The sequence below is a fragment of the Pyrgilauda ruficollis genome, unplaced genomic scaffold (genome assembly GCF_017590135.1).
Source record: "Pyrgilauda ruficollis isolate IOZ18807 unplaced genomic scaffold, ASM1759013v1 scaffold54, whole genome shotgun sequence".
NCBI lineage: Eukaryota > Metazoa > Chordata > Aves > Passeriformes > Passeridae > Pyrgilauda > Pyrgilauda ruficollis.
In genome coordinates this window covers 6,437,224-6,452,145 of record NW_024527044.1, presented here as the reverse complement: position 1 = coordinate 6,452,145, position 14,922 = coordinate 6,437,224, and positions in this window count along the sequence as shown.

Here is a 14,922-nt window from a genome sequence, read left to right as displayed (position 1 = left end):
AGAATTATTGTTTGACGTTTGGGTTTTTTTTTCAAATTTTGCCTGCCCCCAATCAAGGCCCTGTTTCAGAAATGGGCTTTAAATCCTGCCCTGCCTTTTAAATCTAGCATGGATCTCTATAAATGAAAGTCTGTCTCCCACAGTATCCAACTCCCAACAAATCCGTATTGTTGGCTGGAGTTTAAAAGAAATCCGTTTATCCCAGCGCCCTCTGCTGCTCGCTGAGCTCATGGAAAGGCAGATTTCGGAGTTCTGGTAAAATCCAAGCTTTTAGAACGTGTTTGGTACCTTTTCCTCCGAACTAGCTCCTTTTTTCTCCTGATAATTTTCTTCTAGATGTTCTCATGTGTAGTTCAGAAATCAGTATTTTTTATTAAAAACCTTATTTTTAATTATAAAGCTTTTAATTTGCATTGCAGATCTTGAAATTTACTGCCAGCCTACTAATGGATTTACAAAATCATTGCTTTGGTGGGCACTTTATACATTTTCTTTGTGAAAAATACCAATACTCCTCTCTTAAAAATCCAGCTTTCCATAATGTTTGCTTTTAAATCTGTGTTTCCTACTATATCACAGACATAACCATCTGCAGAAAAACAGGGTTTTTCATAGAACCATACAACTGTAGGATGATAGAATAATTTGGATTGGAGAGGGACTTTAAAGAGCATCTAGTCCAACCCCCTGCCTTGAGCAGGGACATCTTCAACAATGTCAGGTTGCTCCTACCTGGCCTTGAACATTTCCAGAAATGAGGCATCCATCACCTCTCCAGGTAACCTGTAATAGTGTTTCACCATCCTCATTGAAAAATTCCTTCATTATATCTAGTCCAAATCTGTCTTTTTTCAGTTTGAAACCCTTGCTCTGGCATTACAGGCCCCGCTAAAAATTTTGTTGCCATTATTTTACATTTTCCTGAAACTACCAGTGCTTTCTTCAGGGAAGGGCATCGCCAAACCCAGCAGGAAGGATACCTAGAGCAGCTTTTAACAAGGCAGGAAAGCTCAGCCACGTGTATTGAACTCTTATGGACAAGTCAAAACTGTTTGCCACATTTAACATCCCCAGGTGCCTCAGTCAATCCTCCCAGAACAGCTTCTCTACATCCTTCACCAGCTTCATTTCCCCGCTCTGGACCCATTCCAGCACTTTTTTTAGTGAGGAGACTAAAACTGAAGATTGATTTTGTCTAATTGTGATAAAAAATAAGCTCAAACATCACTCACTTTTCTCTGGTACCCATTTAGTGACCAATTTTGGATGTCAGGAACCCCAGCTGGTGAACCCTCACATTGATGGGTCAGGTCCAGTTTCTCCCAGACCAAACCTCACAGAGCCTGTGGGTGCTTTGGAAAATGAAGCCACTCCAAGAGTTTGTTGCATTATACAAATTGTTTGTTGCATTATATGTTGTTACTATACTGAGGAGAACTCTTGCATTGAAGATAAATTTTGTTTGCAATCCATGTGTTTTATCCCTCTGTACTGCCTGGGGTTTTTTCCCCACAAGAAATCCAGGTACTTGATGCCAACAAGGACCCTGACCTTGAGGCCATGTGGGGTGGGATGCAGCTTTGGCATCCCCTCTTCAGAGCTCTTCTACAGACCCCAAACCCTCTGGAGCTGAAACAGCAATGAGATCTCCCAGGTTAAGAATGAAGCATGTTTCAAGACTTTTTTTCCCATTCCACTGTCCTTTAATCTTTATTTTGATCGGATGTGGATACTCAGCTCAGGCTGAGTGAACTCCAGAAGTGCTTGGCTCCCTGAGACGGGGAGCTCAAAGCTTGCTCAGGTTGTACTGTCCTACCTGCTGAGCTTGGATTGCCTGTGTTGTTGCCTTGTGTTTCCTTATCTCAGGACCAAAACCTCTTTGAATACTCAGTGCCAACTTCCCAGCATTCCATGACTGACAGGAAAAGCAGGAATTAGGTAACTGAGCATTAAAGTGAAGACTTTATGGATGATTTATCCCTCGGAACACAAAGAGGAGGCTGGGAGCTCTCACTGCTGCATTGTTATCCTTTGTCTCCACATCCACCTTTTGAGTGTAAATTAATCCTTTCTAAACCTTCTTCCTCCTAGAAGCCAAAGAAAACACACTGAAAAGTTGCTGAACTTGTTTCCTTGAAAATTTGAAGTCAGTCATATCAGGTTATCTTTCATTTTCCTCAGCTAGGACATGGACCACCACTGAGATTAGCTTGTGTATCTGAATAAAACACATCCTTTTTATTTCTCTATTTTTCCCATCCTCAAACAACCCCCCTATATCTAAATAGAGTCTCAAAATCAAGAATGGGCAAACTGCACCCATTAAAGGGAGGTCTTAGTTTTAGTGAATATTTAAAATGTCAGGAAGTTAGGAGATTCCATTTTTATTAGTTTAATTTGGTTCAGCTATCTTTATGTGGATAACAAGTGTTTGCATGTGATTTAACCAAAAAACAATACTTAAATTATATTTATGTGTGGAAATACACTTCTTCCATTGTAGGATGTAGGCAGTAGAGCAAATTATATATTTAAATTTCATGGCAGGAGAGAGTTAATCAGTTTTAAGGGGAGAGAAGAAAAATTAAGACCTGGCCCATTATCTGTTTTGAGAATACAACTTTTTTTTTTTCCTCCAGTATCACTCCCAGCCTGCTTGCTTTTTAATTTCTCCACTCTCTTAACTTGCTTTCTTGCAGTAGGCACTCAGAAAATATGACCACAGGCAATGCTTTAGGGAGAGAAAAAATTCTGGGTACATGAAAGACCACATAGCAAAGTCAGCAAACTGCATCTATAGGGGAAATGCATTTCAGGCTTCCAAAATTGCTCATAATGTATCTGGAGTTACACCATTCCCTGGATTCTCCCTTCAGTTTGTTCATATACTGTACTGTGGCTTTCAGAGATTTTAGCCCGAGTAATAGAGGGGGTTTAGGTCCCTTCCCTTCCCTTCCCTTCCCTTCCCTTCCCTTCCCTTCCCTCTCACAAGGAACATTTCTGATTACTCAATTTTCCTATTACTCAGAAGTTCACAGAATCCTGACATGGTTTTGGCTCATATCAGATATTTCAGGCAGCTTCCAGGCACAGTTTGAGGGCAGGAAAGACCAGATGCTATTCCCAGGAGTCTGAATCAATATGATCCCTTTGATTTAGAGTCCATTCAGTCACTTAAAGTTTATTAATATGGATATAAACTACTCTGTGCTAGATAAGTCATGGCAAATAATTCAGATAGAACCTAAAGAATTAGGCACAAACTTGTTTGACTTAGGTTAACTGCATCCTCACCACTTTGCATGAAATATTCATTCTAGTTATAGAACATGATATTAATATTAATATAAAAATGCAATTTAGACTTGTATTCCTAAGGTAATTGTATATCATTGTTTTCATATTATAAATGCAGAAGCACAATAAAAGTCAATGTTTCCTGCCTAACAGGCATAAGAATGAGCAAGTGTAAATGAATAATTTTTAATAGTTCTGAAATTAAACATTTTGTTCTCCACTACCAAAATGAGAAATTTGAAAATTCAAATTTTAGCTTTTCTCTCACTCCTAGTTTTGAAATGAACATCTAATGATTTGATTTGGTTACCAGAAGAGTACATTGCAAAAAAATATGAAAATCTGCACTTTGATAAGCAGATTTGTTTATGGAGTTTCAGAATACTTTCCTAAAGATGTAATGACAATGCTGCTTTAAAAAATGGCTCTTAGAATTGATGTTACATTTTGACAACTTTAATCTTTGTTATTAAGGTTCATCATGGTCAATTTTTTCACCAACAAGGTAATCACTAATGTTTTTCAGGGCCCACTTTTTTTACAGGGGATTTACCCTGAGTTTTCTCACATGCTGGAATCACAAGAGCAGTGTCAGAATTCCCTGAATGACCAACTTTTTTCAGTCTTTGTTTTTTTTAATAAAATCGCTCTTGTAACTAGTGTTGATTATAAGTTAATGGTGAATCTGTAAAACTTCAGCGAAAACATAGACCAGAAATACTCTTAAAATCATGTGGGATACAAATGAAGGGACTATAATCAGTGTAGTGGAGAGGGGGACTGGAATTTAGGAGGATTCTTCTCTTTCCCAGCCCTACTTGGATTGATCCTGTGTGCATGACCTTGTCCACACCAATTTATTTACTGAAACTCCATTTTGACTTACCCTGTTTGTTGTTAATTATCATTTATAGAATGACAGAATCACAGAATAGTTTGGGTTGGGAAGAACCTCAAAACCCATCTCATTCCAACCCGTACCATGGGCAGGAACACCTTTCACCACTGCAGGTTGCTCCCAGCCCTGTCCAGCCTGGCCTTGAACACAATTAATCAAAACCAACCTGATCACATCCCAGAGGCAGGAACATCAGGAAGATGCCTGGCTGACAAAAAATTAAAAGGGATCAATGTTGCAGCACCAAGAACAACATCCAGCAAAGTTCCTTAGTATGTCAACATTCCTTATGCCATGTAGGATCTCTTGTGCAAATGAAGGGTGCTGCTGTTTGGTCAGCTGCTCTCATTCCCCAGGGGATTCCATTTGTGTATCCTCTGAATATGGAATTAGTCTAAAGTAGAGCAGCAAATCTATTTTGTGCAAGTCATGAAAATAGCCACAAGATAGACCAGGAACTGTGGGATGATCACAGCTTTGTGGAAACAAAAGCTGCAATTGCTCAGTTAATGTAACTCATGCAGAACACAGGCCAGAAAATCTGCATGGAACATCTGTTGGATGAGCCACAGTGTTCCTGCAGAAGCACTAATAATAACACTATCTTGGTTTTACTCTTTAAAGCCATGGACATAAAGTCTTTGCCTAATTTAATAAATTATATATTTCTTAATCACTACATCTGATAAAGATATAAATCTGTTTTCCATTCAGGGTTTTATTGAAACTGAATCCTTGAACAGTAAAATATTTTGATAGGGTGTATCCGTTAACCCTTGCAGTTAGTTCTCTGGATCACCTTGCTGTTAAGATGAATAAATTAAGCTTGTTTTGCCTTTCATTTTATAATAGATTCTTTTACACTTCGCAGAATCACAGAATGGTTGGATTTGGAAGGGACCTCTGGAGGCCAGCATGGTTCATCTCCCCTGCTCAAGCAGGGCCACCCAGCCCTGGTGCCCAGGACCATGTCTAGATGACTTCTAATAGCTCTAGGGAGGGAAGTCCACAACCTTCCTGGGCAACCTGTGCCAGTGCTGGGCCACCTTCACAGTAAAAGTGTGTTTTCTGTTGTTTAGAGGAACTTCCTGTGTATCAGTGGGTGCACTTGACCTCTGGTCCTTTCACTGGTCACCACTGAGAGGAGCCTGGCTCTGCTCTCTTTGCATTCTCCCTTCAGGGATTTAGGGATGGATAAAACCCCCCCTGAGCCTTCTCTTCTCAAGGCTAACCTGTCACAGCTTTCTCAGCCTTTCCCCATGACAGATGCTCCAGAATCACCTCAGGGGTCCTTTGCTGGACTCTCTGCAGTCTGTCCGTGTCCCTCTGGCACTGAGAAGCCTTGAACTGGACGCAGCTGTGAGCTCACCAGTGCTGAGCAGAGGGGAATGATCCCCTCCCAGCTGCTTCCAGCACCTCCAGTGCAGCCCAGGACACCTCTTTGCCACCTGGGTGTGAAGGACACGTTGCTGGCTCCCATCCAGCTGGGTGTCCACCAGGAGCCCAGGTATTTTCTGTAAAGATTCAAACAATATTTTGGTGACACCAGGGGTGACACATCACTTTATTCAGCTCACCAACAGCTTTATGAAAGGGACGTGTCAGAAATGAGCTTCATATTCCGTGTGCTGTTGCTCCATACCTGTGATGGATGCAACATGACCTTTATGGATAAGTACATGATATCTTTTTGTTTAGTCAGACACAAGACACTTGGCCTCTGGCCTCAAGTTCAAGCTCATACTTGGTGGATCATACCCTACAACCAAAAACTCCCTTTCAGAGATGCTGCTTTCCAGAGCAGACACCACCACTTAATGGGGAAAAAAATATGTATTTTCTTCTAAAACATAGAAATTCCATTTTCATCTTTCATTAAGTTAATTACTAACATCCAGCTTGTTGAACAATCCAAATCATGGTACATTTTCCCCCTTAATCAGTTTTTTTTGCAATCTCTCAGTCAAATTACAAACATTATCATCAATGATATTATTTATTCTCATAAATGAGAATATAAACCATTGTCAGGGCACAAATTGGAATCTGAAGCTCTTTTAGAAATTTACATATTCAATCATGATTCTCTCTTTTTCATCCATTTCTGGATCAAATAGATAGATTTATATGCATTTATGGCATTAAGATTTTGATGGATTATTATATTTGTAGTCAACATCCTTGTGGTTGCAAGTAAAATGTGTTTTAGAACTTGATCAAATTTGTCATCTTGTTAAAAGGAAGAAAAACAAGTTTATTTGACAGCATTTATTTTCTGTAAACCAATATTGATTAGTGTTAATTACATTATCATCCTTTAATTTTTTTATTAATTGAGTCCTCAGTCAGATAATTCATTAGTGGGAACAGAACTGATGCCAGACTTTTAAGTATCTAATTATGTGGATTTTACTGTTCATATTTTGAAAATTTTAGCAACAAACTAGCTACTATGTTTCACCAAGTTATAAAAAAGGAAATATTTATTTTCTAGACAGTGATCATTTCTTCGAAAGCTCCCCAAGTTGTCATATTGTGCAACCACAGATAAAATTATTCCTTTGTTTGTATCCATAGCATTTGTTTTCTTCTTTCAAGGCACTAGTTAATAATTGCTGTGAGAGGTCACAGGGCCTGCTGCTCTGGTTTGATTATTGCATTAGACTGATCCTGCCATTAAAATCTTCCCTCTCCCTTTTTTCTCATTCTTGAAATTTCACAAACCTGGAAATAATGGCTTTCCATTATTTCAGATGGAGTATAGGAAAAACACCCATGTGTTAGATGTAAGAAAACCAAAAATCACCTGAAAAAGCCCGAAACATTTCTGCTTCTTGTGCCACATTGTCCCCTCAACATGAGGATGAAATCAGAACAATTGCTTATAATGATCTGACAGATCATCTGCAGTAGAGAAACTGGAATGCAGGCAACAATATCCTTGTGTGGATAACATACACCTCTAAATATCTACAGATAAAAAACGTTGGAATCAGACCAGAGCCATATGGGCTCATCCATCCCAGAAGCAGGCTGACTTCAGCTGGGTAGTGGACACACACTGTGGTTGCTGGACAGGTTTTTGGTGGGACAGGAAATGTTTGGGAACAGCCACCAGGGTTTCAGGGGCTAAAGAGAATCCAGCTGTCACTGTTATTTTTGAGAGTGATAATTTTGGGGAGTTACGAAGGAATAATAAAACAGCAAATAGCTTGAGCATTGCTCTGCCATTTCCACTGGTCTCCCATACTTTCCCAATGCTAGGAGAGCTCCTAGAAGAGTTTTGGCTTGGATTAACCAGCAGTCTCCCAAGCATGAGGAAAAAGGGGTAGCACATATCAGAGATCTTTCCTCTTGTGAAGTCTGGGTGCAGCCACCTCATTTGAAAGGGAGAAGCCATGCTGTATTGCTTTTCTGAGGAATACAAGAAGTCCCATAGAATAAGTGGAAAAAATATTGCTAATAAACAGAGCTGTCTGGAATTAATCCTGGCCCTGTTGAAGTCCTTGGGGATTTTGTTATTGACTCAAGTGAAGGCTGAACAGGGTCATTAAGATAGCCCCAAGGTACCTGAGTACCAGAAATCAAGGATGTAGTGTGATATTGGAAAATAAAAGGAATTATCACTCTTTAGGGCTATTCTGTAACTAGGTGGAAGGAGGAAACTAGGAGGTTCTCTTTGAAATGGTATTTAGAGGATATTGTTCTCCATGGTAAATAATAGACACACTTCATCTGATCATCTTTAAATGTTATTCAGTGGATCAGTCTTTTGTTTGTCATCCCAAAAATTATTAGTGTGTGGCTAGCATTAGAAGAAAGCTTTAGCATTTTGGAATATAAAAATTCCTATGCCTATATTAATAATAATAATGATATTCATTATTATTATTATTGTTGTTATAATATTTTACACAGATCATCTTCATTGACACACATTATTATAATTTGAATAATATAGTTGTTTATTTTGTCTAGAAGGTGTGACTTTTACTTTGATCCTGGGATCATTCAGCAGCTACAGCTAAAGTTGATGCAGCCTTTCAGTTGGAGGCTCAGAATGTTCACCTCTCTGAGGTTTCCTCTGATCCTGACATGACTCCCTGAAATATGGGGTTGACAGGTATGACACAGGAGTTGCAGGAGATCCACATCATAATTCTGTTGAAACACTGTTTCAACATTATGAAATGAAAAATGTATCTTACTCCAAAAGCTGATTTGTGATTGACTTCTTCTGGCTTTGGCTTCATCTTTGGCTCTCTCCCCACATGGTCCTTGTAGATAGTTGTTGTGGCACATTTGTTTGATTTGAATTATGTGCAGATATTGTATGGAATGTTTTTAATGCCCTTCCTGAGGGCAGGCTGTCTTTACTGCACTTTGCACAAAGTTCAAGATGATCTGTGTGCCAGAAGTGACTGATTTCACTACATTTTATGTAGTGAAACATAATCAACTACTCAAAAGAAGCAGTTAAGTAGCAAGAAGCTGCTTATGAAAGCTGAGGGTCACAGACTCCTGAGAAATTCGACCCAGAAATTACTAACAGCAGCTGAGACTGAAAAGTCAAAATCCATCTTCTATCATAATTGAATGAGTAATGAATGAGATGCAGCTTAAGTTTTGGCAGGCGATTAACAAAAAAAAAAAAAAAAAAAGCGTAGAGCTGAACTGTACTAATAAATAAAGACTGAAATATATTCACTGCCCCAAATAGCACATAGATCATCCTGCTGCCTGTGTGTTCTGCCTGCAGAACACATCACATGTCAGGGAGCTTACCACATCCTTGGTTATGTGGTGGAAACTCCTTTAGAGCAGCCTAAGGATCAATTCCCTGTCTGGTTTCCAGCTGAAGTTTAATTGTAGCAGTGTGGCCATGCTGTGCCAGTTGGCCTCAGGACCAGAGATTAATCTGTTTAGAAACACTAATGCAAAAAAAAAAACCAACAACCCAAAACTACAAAAAACCCAACCAACTAACAAACCAAATTATTCAAAACTTCATCTGTGACAGCTTGGTTTCCCACTGGTGTAGTCTATGACCCTGTTGATTTCCATGAGGAATCAACAATTCTTCCTATGCTCATTCTTGCTTGTCTATGCAGTGGCCATTTTTGAGGTGCTGTGATTCTTTTTTTTTTATCTCAAGAAAACAGCCTTGAGATAACTCAGCAGGTTAATGACAGTGCAGAGTCTGGAGCAGAGGCTGCAGCACCAGCAAACTGACTGTGACTGGAAACACTCTCCAGTCTGGTAGATGAATTGAACCTGAAAATATGGAGGACAGAATGGACAATAGATAAGGTTGCTGAAACTCTTTCTTCAATAGCACCAATTTCAGTCCTCAGCTGAACTAGTGGTGATTAGAAGTTCCTCTCATTTAGTTTTAACTGAAGGTAAGTTTAATGTGGGGTTTTTCCCTTTCTGCTTAAATTTAGGTGTTTAATCAAACTAAGTTTCCTCTAGAGTCAATGGAGCTGTGCTAACCAACCTGTCCAAATTTATGCCTGACTTCTATGTCTAAAATTAGAGATCTGGGCAAACCTGTGGTTTTGTTTAGGGGTTCAGTGAAAAACAGATTAAATGGAGTTGAAAACTAGTTGTATGGTAACAATGAAAAGTAGGCAAAGGCCAGTGGTACCTCTCAATTCATTTTGCTACAAAAGTAAAAGAGTTGGTTCACAAAAGCTTCTGCTGCCACAGTGCACTTGGCTTGTTAATCAGGCATGAAACATATTTTTTACTCTAAACAGTTGGTGTCACCACAAGCATATTTCCCCAATATAGTTTTCAAAAGTGGTTTTGTCACACAGGATTTCAGGTTTCTGATTTAATTGATAGGAATAAAGGGGGAAAACCATAAACTTTTAATGTGATTCAAAAATCATAATTTTTAAGCTGTTTTCCTCATACACCTGTCCATAGCTCATTGTGCAAGATTTTTATCTGTTTTCTCATCTTTCACTTTTATTTTTATATCATAGGCAATTTTCAAGGGAAAGTTTTCCCACTTTTTTCTCAGATCCAAATTTGATAAATAAGGTGATAATATCTTGGCATACTTCCAGCAGTTTATTCACAGAGCACACAGTTCCACTAACATGCTCTCTACTGGCCATTCCTAATTTTCTGTGCAGTTTTATTACTGGCTTCACACTGCATGTTAATTGGCAAAGATTCAGTGCTTTGATAACACCTTAATTTATCCGACCATAATGATGGCCCAGAGTGGTTCATTAATATTTTTGTTAAATACATTGATTAATAAAAAAAACCCCTGACATATGAAAAAGAGATAGTTCTGGGTGGTAGCAGTAGTGAAATCATCTTCCTGCCACCATATGCCCAGTCTAAGACTTTGGATCGCAGAATCAGAGGATGGTTGGAAAAAATATTTACGATCATCAAGTCCAACCATGCTCACCTCTAAACCATGTCCTTAAATGACTCTTCCACATGTTATTTTCCCCATGTCACTGGGCAGCCTGTTCCAGTCCTTTAAAACACTTTCCATGATGAAAGTTCTCTACATATCTAATCTAAATCTCCAACTGGAATGCGTTTCCTCTCTTGCTGTCACTTGTTACCTGGGAGAAGAGACTGACAGCCACCTCACTATTACCTTACTTCAGGTAGTTGCAGAGACCAATAAGGTCTTCCCTCAGCTTCCTTTTCTCCAGATTAAGATGGAGATTAAAGTGGGGGCCTCTGAACCAAAATATTACTACTGTGCATGTAGACAGACAAATGCAATGTAAGTTTATCCTTGCTGGGAGATGATGTTCACCACCATTTCAGGTTTCCTTGAGAATCCAAAGTATACACAAAGGATTGACAGACACAGGTCAGATAAGACCCTGATCCTTCTAGAGAAGCAGTGTGAGTCAGACAGGGTAAACAGGGCCAGCCTCCAAACCTTGATATTTTGAGTCGCTTCAGGAGCTGCATTTATATATCACTAATTCAAATATCTTTCCATTATAAAACTCCACAACATAAACTCTGCCCAGAGCAAAATGCCCTTTCCATTAAGGCCTGAATTCCCCATTAATTTCTTATTCATGTTCTTTTATGGGAACGTGAACCTGAACAGGAGTTAAGAGGTTAGATTTTGTTAGATTAGGCTTTTGGTCCCTGCCTAGAGACTAAACTGTACTTTCCAGCAAAATATAAATAACCAGCCTTTATAAAAAGTGGGAGCTCTGCTGTTGAAACAAAGGATAATATTACCATACATACTTGAACTATTCTGCTAATTCCTGGAGTCCAGAACACTCAGTATTTTACAGATTTGATCCCTTTTTTGCTTGGTCACTTTGAATGCAAATTTTCCCAAGCTCTCTGTGTGCAGTTTGCATACAAAATCTGACAGATTAATTTTTTTCTATTCCTTTTTTCCTTTTCATCTTCCTGTATGGTGCACTATCTACAACTTAGAGGCTACTTTTGCACATTGACTTGTAATTTGGCATTGCACCCCTGCAAATCTCAGTGGAATTGTTTTCTTTTTGTTTTAGTGGATTGCGTGGAAAAATTAACACACCAAAGTGAAGAGAGATACGAAAGGCAGCCTCTCATGTGACTGTGTTTAAAATACTGATGAATTTGTCACAGTTGCATTTCCTCTGATTTTTGAAAAGAGCACATACAGAATTGATTGGAGGTATTCACTGCAACACCTGGGGAATTGTATTTCCTAGAAGATTACAGGAGCAATATTAATTATTGAGAGTTCATTGGTTAGGGAACAGAGGTGACAGTTGGATAAAATAAGTTTAAATATGTGGGAACTTCCTCCCAACACATTTCCTTTTCTACCTGAAACTCTTCTGAAGTTTTTCTCACTACAGCTTTGGCCTTGGTGAGTTGTCTAGGATTGTTCAGAAAGTCAATTCTTAAACAACACAAAATGAAGGATTCCCATCAGGTTCCCAAACAGTTTTGAATATGTATGTCTATAAAATTGCTGTTAAAACCACATAATTTTGCTTTATTTTTTTTAATTTTTAGTGAAATTTTTTAGATCCGTTTGTTCTTGGAAAGCTTGGCTAAACCTCTGAGCTAGAGTTGCTTTAAGTCATACCTGAAAGAGGAAAAGAGGATGTGGTTTACATCTAAAGACTTTCTTTATGTTGTTTCTGCCTGGAAAGAGTCAAACCTTGTGCCACAATATTGGAATCAAAATCTCGAGTGGGAGCAGTAGCAGTCTGCTCAGACCTTGGCTGAAGTAGCACTTGGAAATGAACTGCTGTAATTTTTCAGGGAGAAGATTAAGTAATTATTTTGAGGCTGTGGAGACGAGGATTTGATTGCCAGCATTGTCACAACCTTTCCCACAGTTATGGGAAAAGCACATCTGAGGGCCTCTAAATATTGAATATCAAGGGTTAGCATGTTTTCTAGGGTGCATCCATTATGAGTTAATAGACATGAGGACTCCTGCTGCTTTTCCTAATCTAATCTACCACTTACCTAATGTAAATCATCCTAACCAGTTTGGATTCCTGCTTTAGGACTATACAAATTGCCTTGCATTAAATCTTTCTCTTTACACAAAAACATTAAATCTGGGTAGCACATTCTAGATTAGATAACTATTTAACATAGTCACATTTAGGTGGGATAAATCCAAACTTTAATCTCTGTATAAACTGATTTCCTTGCTGTATTTCAGAATAATATTTTTGTAGTTTCTTGGCTTTGTATGTCTTACCCGTTTGATGAAAATTCTACGTCTTGTAATGTCATAGATCTGGTTCCTGGTCAAGTTTGATAATCTTTTTTCAGAGATGGAAATTATTTTGAAGCACCAGACAGATCAGGGTTAAATCAACATAGATTTTATTGCCGTGAAATGTTTGATCAAATGTGGTCATTATCTTCATAGACTCATGTAAAACAGGTAGCTTGTATAGGAAATAGAAATATAAAAGATTATGTTTTTCACCACTGAATTATAAATTAAATTAAATGGAAGGAAAAAACCAAACCAAAACTCCAAAGCAATAAATAGGACATTGTTTGTTGGTGACCAAGTGCGCACTCACATTTAAATACAATCACAACAGCTGCTGTACAGAACAGAATTAATTGTACAAAATAAAGAAAAGTAAAGAATAGCAGTAAAAAGATCAGACCTTTCAAAATGACCTTCACCTGGCAAAGGAAAATGACTTTATTTTCCTCCCTCATTCCCCACACAGCTGTATGTGAATTCTTGATAAACCTGTAATGAGGGCAGAGGCAAACGATACTTTTATAAATACAGTTCCTGTATAATTTACTGATTCTTCCTTGTGTTGTAGGCTTGTGTCTTCTACTAATGCTGTTTCTTCTTGTCCTTAGAAATAAAGAATCAGAGCAGCAGAACCATTTATCCAAAGCACAAATGAAAGTCAAACGACCTTAGAATTCACCAGCAGCCCTTTTGGATCCCTAAAACATTTAAGACCAAAATTGCTTGTTGGTATTAGGAAACAAACAAACAAACAAAAAATAGCAGTTAGAGATTGTAAAGTTAAAACTGGCTCTTAGGACAATAAACAGCCCTTCTTGAGCCTGGCTGCAAAATTGTGAGCTGCGCCTGTGCCACTGAGTCACGTCCAAAGGAAGAGATGAACTGGGGAAATATTTACACAGAGGTCCAGGATTTGGAAGGACTATACATTGTGCCTGCTTTGTAGCAGATTTTTCTGGTTTTAGGAAAAGTCAAAGAGAAACTTCAAAGAGCAGATTCCATGTTGATTTGGAGAGCTGAAGTCTTTTCCCAGCAAATGTTGGTGTTTATCTTTAATAACGAAGCAAATGAAAGGTCTAAATTCACCCCTTCTGCCAGTTCTCCAAGGCAACAGAATGACACCTAGCAGGAGTCAGGGTTAAAGATGGCAGCACAAAGGACAAAGTTCTTGACAGTCTTCAATTGTAGGTGGCAGAGCCATCACTGCTTGTCTGTTAACATGCCATGTGAGCTCTGTTCCAGTTCTCATCATCTGATAAAACTCTCCCTTTACTACATTACCTGTCTGTCATGTAACGGGGCTAAATGAGGGCTGTGTGAACAGAGAACCAAATCTCAGGGCAGAGGTGAGAACGTTGCTCCTACTCTGCCAGACTCACCTGCTAAGCTTAGTCAGCACAAGAGCTGTTTGTACTCACAGTGAGTAACACCTTGCTCTAGAAAAATAAGTTTGTAGTTAGTCATTGTGTTTGCTCCATGAGTAATGTGCTAATAAATCCAAGAGTCAGAAGCTGCTCTTTGTGAGTCAAATGTGCCATGCACTTATGATAAGGAGTAAGTTCAGGGTCCTACTTAAAATATTCTGAGATTGGTGGTGGGAAAGGTGTAACTTATACAGAGCTGAGCAATGGGCTGAAGCACAAAAGGATCCAACTACTCAAACAACACTTGGGTTATGAATCAATTTTTGGGGTCCAACAATCATAATGACTCATTGTCCTGGCCATGAAACTTTGGAGACTTTTCTCTACTCCTTTGAGGGTTTTGACATTGAATAAACACTTCAATAATCTCTTAAAGGAAGATTTTTTTTTTCCTTTTTCTGATCAGATAAATTTCCAAGTCAAAGAGTTACAAGCATACTTCAATCTGACACCAGAGAGCACCCACTAACTTCAAATCATGAACTTCCTTCAGGTTTATCTAGGTTGTGAATGTGTTTTGAGATGGCAATATTTCCACAGAGACAAGAACTAAGAAAATA